Raw genomic sequence first — 8,113 nt, 5'->3', positions numbered from 1 at the left:
AATAGATTTAAAAAAGTGGGGTATATAATAATAATAAGAAATAAAAGCAGGGTGTATATATAATAAAAGGGGTACATAATAATAATAATAATAATAATAATAATAGATAAAAGCAGGGTATATATTATAATAATACAGATAAAAGTGGGGTATATAATAATAATATACAGTAGAGTCTCACTTATCCAGCATTCGCTTATCTAACATTCTGGATTATCCAACGCATTTTTGTAGTCAATGTTTTCAATACATCGTGATATTTTGGTGCTAAATTCCTAAATACAGTAATTACTACGTACCATTACTGCGTATTGAACTACTTTTTCTGTCAAATTTGTTGTATAACATGATGTTTTGGTGCTTAATTTGTAAAATCATAACCTAATTTGATGTTTAATATGCTTTTCCTTAATCTCTCCTTATTATCCAACATATTCGCCTATCCAACGTTCTGCCGGCCCGTTTACGTTGGATAAGTGAGACTCTACTGTATATAATAGATATTAAAAAGAGGGGTATATAATAATAATAAAAAGAATTTATTTATTTATTTATTTATTTGCTACATTTATGTGCCGCCCTTCTTACCCCGAAGGGGACTCAGAGCGGCTTACAAATTAAATTTACATATAATATTATATTAGCATAATACAATACTGGTAATAAATTACTATATTGTACTGTATCAATATAATGTAATATTATTAGTAATATTACATGTAAAATATAATATATAATTAATATTATATTGTATTATTAGTATTATATCGTTTTACAATATAATATGAATATTATATGTATATGCAATATGCAATAATTTTTATATATTATTGTAAATTATATTATATATAAACACACACACACATATATATATGTGCGTGTATATATATATATATATATACACACACACATATATACAAAACTAGCATAGCATGTTATTGCGGGGAGGGTCCTCCAGCTGATGCAAAGAGACATAAGAAGAAGAAGAAGAAATAAAAACAGGGTGTATATATAGTAATACAGATAAAAGGGGTATATAATAATAATAATAGATAAAAGCAGAGTATATATTATAATAATACAGATAAAAGTGGGGTATATAATAATAATATATATCAAAAAGAGGTATAAACAATAAAAAGAGATAAAAGCGGGGTATATAACAATAAAAATAAAGATAAATATAGAGATAAAAGTGGGGTAAGTCTGCTTTGGGAAAAATAAAGCATATTATTATTATTATTATTATTATTATTATTATTATTATGACACAGCAAACAAGACAGACATGCTGGATTTCATATCACAAAATCCCAAGTCGAACCCTTCCCAAGTGTCTAGGACTGTGTGATGTATTATTATTATTATTATTATTATTATTATTATTATTATTATTATTATTACACAGCAAACAAGATAGATATGCTGGATTTCATATCACAAAATCACAAGTTGTATACTTCCCAAGTGTCTGGGACTGTGTGATGTATTTTCGGATGATGCACGCAGATCCCAGTCGGGTGGCCCTTTGCAGTTGGCAGATCGTGATTTTGTCAATGTCTATTGTTTCCAAATGCCGGCTGAGATCTTTTGGCACGGCACCCAATGTGCCCATCACCACCGGGTATTATTATTATTATTATTATTATTATTATTATTATTATTATTATTATGGCCCCCCATGTCTTGCTCAATTTGGGGGCGCAGCGGAGACGTGTGGGCAGAAGGTGAGCAAAGTGGTGTCAAAGCGCACCAGATCCACCATGTAGATGCTTCCAAAGATCCCTAAACCAAATGTCCTGAAGGAAGAGCCTTCGCCCCCTTCTTGCCCCATTTTCCAGCTCCGGAATGGCCTCCTTCCAGCTGGAGAAGGACCAGCGGAGTGGCCTTTTGTGCTCCCCGGTCTCCCATTGTCCTCGCTGCCTCCTTCCTTGAAATACGGTGACATTTTGGGGCCACCCGCCTCTTCTTCCCGCCGCGTTTGGGATCTTTTCCAGCCAGAGAGAAAGAGGACCGGGCTTTGCAAACGGAGTTCCCAACGCTTGGGTTTGAGTAAGTCAAGAAGCAGGGTGTAGCTTATAGGATCCCAGTAGAGGATCTCAGGCTATTGTTAATACTGAGCGTAAGGCGTCTGGGTTTATGCAAAAGCAATGGGAGCAGGAACAAAAAATGCAAATCTATCAGAAACATTATTACAGTAGACTCTTAGTTCACTGGAATTTAAGAACCTGCAGGAACACAATTAAATAACATACTTGACATGTTTAGAAAGCTGGTTTTAACAATACATTCAAACCATTATGGTCTTAGTTTGCTTTTAATGACTGCTAAATGAATATCAAGTCAATACAGAGTATATGGAATGAAGCATATAACTAGGTCTGTTTTCAATAGTGACTCTCAAGCAACCAGAAACTACGTTCATCCAGCATTTATTGATCCCAAATAACCCATAGCATTGGGGGCTATGGGTTATTTGGGAGTATACTGTATTACTGTATTATTATTATTATTTTATTATGACACAGCAAACAAGATAGATATGGTGGATTTCATATCACAAAATCACAAGTCGAACACTTCCCAAGTGTCTAGGACTGTGTGATGTATTATTATTATTATTATTATTATTATTATTATTATTATTATTATTATTATGACACAGGAAACAAGATAGATATGCTGGATTTCATATCACAAAATCACAAGTCGAACACTTGCCAAGTGTCTAGGACTGTGTGATGTAGTATTATTATTATTATTATTATTATTATTATTATTATTATTATGACACAGGAAACAAGATAGATATGCTGGATTTCATATCACAAAATCACAAGTCGAACACTTGCCAAGTGTCTAGGACTGTTTATTATTATTATTATTATTATTATTTTATTATGATACAGCAAACAAGATAGATATGCTGGGTTTCGTTTCACAAAATCACAAGTCGAACATTCCCAAGTGTCTAGGACTGTGTGATGTATTTTCGGATGATGCGTGCAGATCCCAGCCGGGTGGCCTTTTGCAGTTGGCAGATCGTGATTTTGTCAATGTCTATTGTTTCCAAATGCCGGCTGAGATCTTCTGGCACGGCACCTAGTGTGCCCATCACCACCGGGACCACCTGCACTGGTTTCTGCCAGAGTCTTTGCAGTTCAATCTTGAGGTCCTGAGAGCGGCTGAGTTTTTTCTGTTGTTTTTCGTCAATGCAACTGTCACCTGGGATGGCAACATCAATGATCCAAACCTTGTTCTTTTCCACAACTGTGATGTCTGGTGTGTTGTGTTCTAGAACTTTGTCAGTCTGGATTCGGAAGTCCCACAGTATCTTTGCGTGCTCATTTTCCAAGATTTTTGCACGTTTGTGATCCCACCAGTTCTTTGCTGCTGGGAGGTGGGACTTGAGGCATAAGTTCCAATGAATCATTTGGGCCTCTGTTTGTAGTCTGTCTGTGCAATTTTCTTACAGCAGCTGAGGATATGATCATTATTATTATTATTAATTGCCAGTGGGGGCCCTGGGTTAACCGAGCGCCTTGTATTTTCCAGCGGTGCGTTGCCTTTAATGCAAGCAAGCAAACAGGTCCTACCCCTTGCAGACCTCTTTTCAGCCAGCTTTGCATTCATTGGCTGAGCTCTCCCTCTCAGGCCTCCTGATTGGCTCCCTGGCTGCCCTGGTCCCGCCCTCTGCAGGGAAAGCAGCTGCACAGAAGTTTCAAGAGAGGAAAGTTGAGAAGCCGAAAGGAAGGAAGAAGCTCCGCTCGCTCGCTCCCTCCAAGGTAAGGCTCACTTGGGGGCCCTAAAGGGAAGGGCAGGGGTGGGCACCTGGGATGCAGTATTAGCATTATTATTATGGCAAGGAACCCCAAGAAAGTAGGATTGAGAGTGCTTTCCTTTCTCCCCACCGGATTTGGTCCAGCGAGTGCAGGGTTGCCATAGCAACCGCATCCCCTTCCCCACCTGAGATGCTTTCCCACTGAGGTTAGCCTTGGGGGTGTTGATTGCTATTATTATTATTATTATTATTATACATTAAATTAAGATATTTATTAAATTATTATATCGTTATTTTATATCATATTACATTATATTATTATATGATTTTTATTATATTATATTATTTTAATTCTATTAATCTATTACATTATATATATATATATATATATATATATATATATATATATAATTTTATATTATTATATTCCATTATATTATTATTTTAATGCATTATTGTATCATCATTTTTGTTAAATTATTATTCTATTAATGTTAAATTATTATTATTATTTTATTATTATACTAGCTGTGCCCGGCCACGCGTTGCTGTGGCGTTGTCTGGTGGTGTCTGTATTTTATAGGCAGTGTGGAAGAGGCCTAAGTGAGGCCTAACTCTGCCTGTGCCCTGGGCTGAGTGGATTGCTAGGAGACCAAGTGGGCAGAGCTTAGCCTTTTAACTGGCGGCAATTGGATAAAAACAAATGTTGCTCTCCCTCAAATTAGGACTTTATTTTTCTTTTCTTTTTGTTGTATCAACCTAGAGGCGTGGATGAGGGGTTGTGCTGTCAATTTTCAAGGTTGTGGGGTGTTTAGTTTTCTTGTTTTATCGGTCGCCAGGATTCCATCACTCTTTTATATATATAGATTATTATTACTATATTTTGTTAAATAGTTTTTATTCTATTATTCTATTATTATGTTTTACTGTATCACGTTATATTATTATTTCTATTCTCTAATATCAGTGTTATTTTCTATTATATTTATATCCCACTTTCCTCATTTCCTTTGAATAACAGTAAGTACTTTGAGGCTTTGTGTTTGCCATCTCAGTGACATCAAGCACTTGTTTGTGCCTTAAGTGCTATTACTATTGACCTCAGTGGGACATTATATTATTGTATTATATTATAATTATATTTATTAAAATATTATTATTGTATTATAGTATATATAATTATACTATATAACAGGCATGGGCAGACTTTGGCCCTCCCTACAGATGTTTTGGACTTAAGCTCCCACTGGCTGTTAGGAATTGTGAAGTAGGAAAATATATATATATAGAATAAATATATATATGGTAATATAATTTATAATAATAAATATAGTAGTAATCATAATAATACCGTATATACTCGAGTATAAGCCGACCTGAATATAAGCCGAGGCACCTAATTTTACCACAAAAAAACTGGGGAAATATTGACTCCAGTATAAGCCGAGGGTGGTAAATTTCAGAAATAAAAATAGATACCAATAAAATTACATTAACTAAGGAATCCATAGGTTAAATGTTTTTGAATATTTACATAAAGCTCAAATTTAAGATAAGACTGTCCAACTCTGATCAAATCATTATTCCCACCTTCTTCAATATAAATGTGCTTATGTATCCTTTTAATTAATAATAGAGTAAAATAATACATGTAATAATAATAATAATAATAATAATAATAATAATAATAATACAGGAAAATAATACAAGTCATAATAAACAGAGTACAATAATAAATGTAATAATAATAATAATAAGATCAGAGTGAAATAATAAATGTATTAATAATAATAATAAAACAGAATAATACATGTAATAATAATAATAAATACAGGAAAATAATACAAGTCATAATAAACAAAGTAGAATAATAAATGTAATAATAATAATAAGATCAGAGTGAAATAATAAATGTATTATTAATAATAATAATAAAACAGAATAAATACAGGAAAATAATACAAGTCATAATAAACAAAGTAGAATAATAAATATAATAATAATAAGATCAGAGTGAAATAATAAATGTATTATTATTAATAATAATAAAACAGAGTAAAATAAATGTAATAGTAGCAACAATAATAGAGAAAAATAATAAATGTAATAATAAGAGAGAAAAATAATAAATGTAATAATACCAATAATAATAGAGAAAATTAATAAATTTAATAATAATAATAAGAGAGAAAAATAATGTAATAATACCAATAATAATAATAGAGAAAAATAATAAATGTACCATATATTCTCGAGTATAAGCTGACCCAAATATAAGCCAACCAGGACCCTCACCCGAGTATAAGCCGAGGGGGGCTTTTTCAGTCTTAAAAAAGGACTGAAAAACTAGGCTTATACTTGAGTATATACAGTATATATACGGTAATATACTTTATAATAATAAATATAGTAGTAATCATAATTATAATTATAATCATAATAATACTATGTCACATCATTTTTGTTCATTTCCTAATTGGGTCTATCCTTTTTTGCGGGTTGTTTCTCTGTTCCGGTCGCCTGGCGTCCATTGAGCGCCTGGAAACAAAACATCCGCGGAGAAATTCAGGGCACGGAGCGACTTCTTCTCCAAAAAAGGAAGTTTTTGCCCCGAAGAGGCCCAGAGCCTCTGGATGTGGTTATTTTTGGGGAGGGGTGCCAGCAAAGTCTCTCTGCTTTTGCAAAGGCGCTTTGTAGGCATCCAAGTTTGGGAGCAGACCCACCTGCTGAAAGGCATTCAGCGCAGCTATAAATACTGCCGGACCCTTCCCGGTCGGGACGGCCAGGCGCTGCAGCTGTCCTCTCTGGCCGGAATTGGAATCTGGGAGCGGGCTTTGGAAGGACGGAAGGAAGGAAGGAAGGAAGGAAGGAAGGAAGGAAGGAAGGAAGGAAGGAAGGAAGGGGGTTGCAAAACTCTCTCTTTCTTTCTTTCTCGTTCTCTCGTTCCCGTCTCTTTGGCAACCCTTTTCTTTCCCCTCCTTGCGTCCCAATATCGGGAGGAACGTCAAGTAGATAAACCAAGGGAATAAATAATAATAATAATAATAATAATAATAATAATAATTATTATTATTATTATTATATTTTTATACCCCGCCTCTATCTCCCTGGAGGGGACTCAGGGCGGCTTACATGGGGCCAAGCCCGAATAAAAACAGTAGCAGTATAAAACACAGCAATAGACAACAACTTGCACAATTAAAAAAAAAATTAAACATTAGCCAATAAAAAACAAGAACTAATAAAAACATGGATTAAAACTGAGAGATTGTAAAAGTAGACTGGGTAAGGTGCACCATATAAATATTGTAAACACGAGGTGACTGAGAAAGTGCTGCAAATTCTGGAAGTGCCAATTGGGATGGGAAGAGACCCTGCTGTGTCTATATCGAGTTGACAAAGGGGAAAAGTGCAAACCGGTACAAGAATGGTCCCAGATACAGATTGCTTCTGGATTAGCAATCTTTATCTAAAGGCTTGAGTAAAGAGCCAGGTTTTCAAGCCCGAGTAACCCGAGTCTGGTTTAAGACTAGACTTAATGCCAAGGGGAGGAAACTTTTGCTTATTATTTATGTATTTACAGTAGAGTCTCACTTATCCAAGCTAAACGGGCTGGCAGAAGCTTGGATAAGCAAATATCTTGGATAATAAGGAGGGACTAAGGAAAAGCCTATTAAACATCAAATTAGGTTATGATTTTACAAATTAAGCACCAAAACATCATGTTAAACAATAAATTTGACAGAAAAAGTCTTTCAATATGCAGTAATGTTATGTTGCAATTACTGTATTTACGAATTTAGCATAATAATAACTTTATTTTTATACCCCGCCCCATCTCCCCGAAGGGACTCGGGGCGGCTTACATGGGGCCTTGCCGGATAAAACAATCAAATATCAAAACACAGCAATAAAACAGTTATACAATAAAAACATCAATTACATTAAAAAAAATCGTTAAAATCAACATAAAACATACAATATTAACACTGGAGACTAATTCATAGAACCCAGGCAAAGTGCGACATGTGCCGAAATGGCACCAAAATATCATGACATATTGAAAACATTGACTACAAAAATGGCTTGGATAATCCAGAAGATTGGATAAGCGAGGCTTGGATAAGTGAGACTCTACTGTATTTGCAGTATTTATATTCCGTCCTTCTTTCTCACCCCGAAGGGGACTCAGGGCGGATCACATCACACATATATAGAGGCAAACATTCAATGCCTTGACATAGAACAGAGACAGAGACAAACGCAGGCTCTGAGCTGGCCTCGAACTCATGAGCTCTTGGTCAGAGTGATTTGTTGCAGCTGGCTGCTCAC

At 34.7% G+C, this 8,113-nt stretch overlaps 1 protein-coding gene across 1 annotated transcript in view; it reads left to right on the top strand.

The window, feature by feature from the left end:
* The first annotated feature begins 3,699 nt into the window (after nt 1-3,699).
* pbxip1 (PBX homeobox interacting protein 1) overlaps nt 3,700-8,113 on the top strand; it is a 19,218-nt gene continuing 14,804 nt past the window's right edge. The window contains exon 1 of the mRNA XM_062965233.1: nt 3,700-3,785. The gene's annotated coding sequence lies outside the window, so the exon portion shown is untranslated. The remainder of the gene's footprint in view (nt 3,786-8,113) is intronic.

This window comes from Anolis carolinensis, unplaced genomic scaffold (assembly GCF_035594765.1).
Source record: "Anolis carolinensis isolate JA03-04 unplaced genomic scaffold, rAnoCar3.1.pri scaffold_14, whole genome shotgun sequence".
Lineage (NCBI taxonomy): Eukaryota > Metazoa > Chordata > Lepidosauria > Squamata > Dactyloidae > Anolis > Anolis carolinensis.
This window is presented reverse-complemented; position numbering and strand designations above follow the sequence as displayed.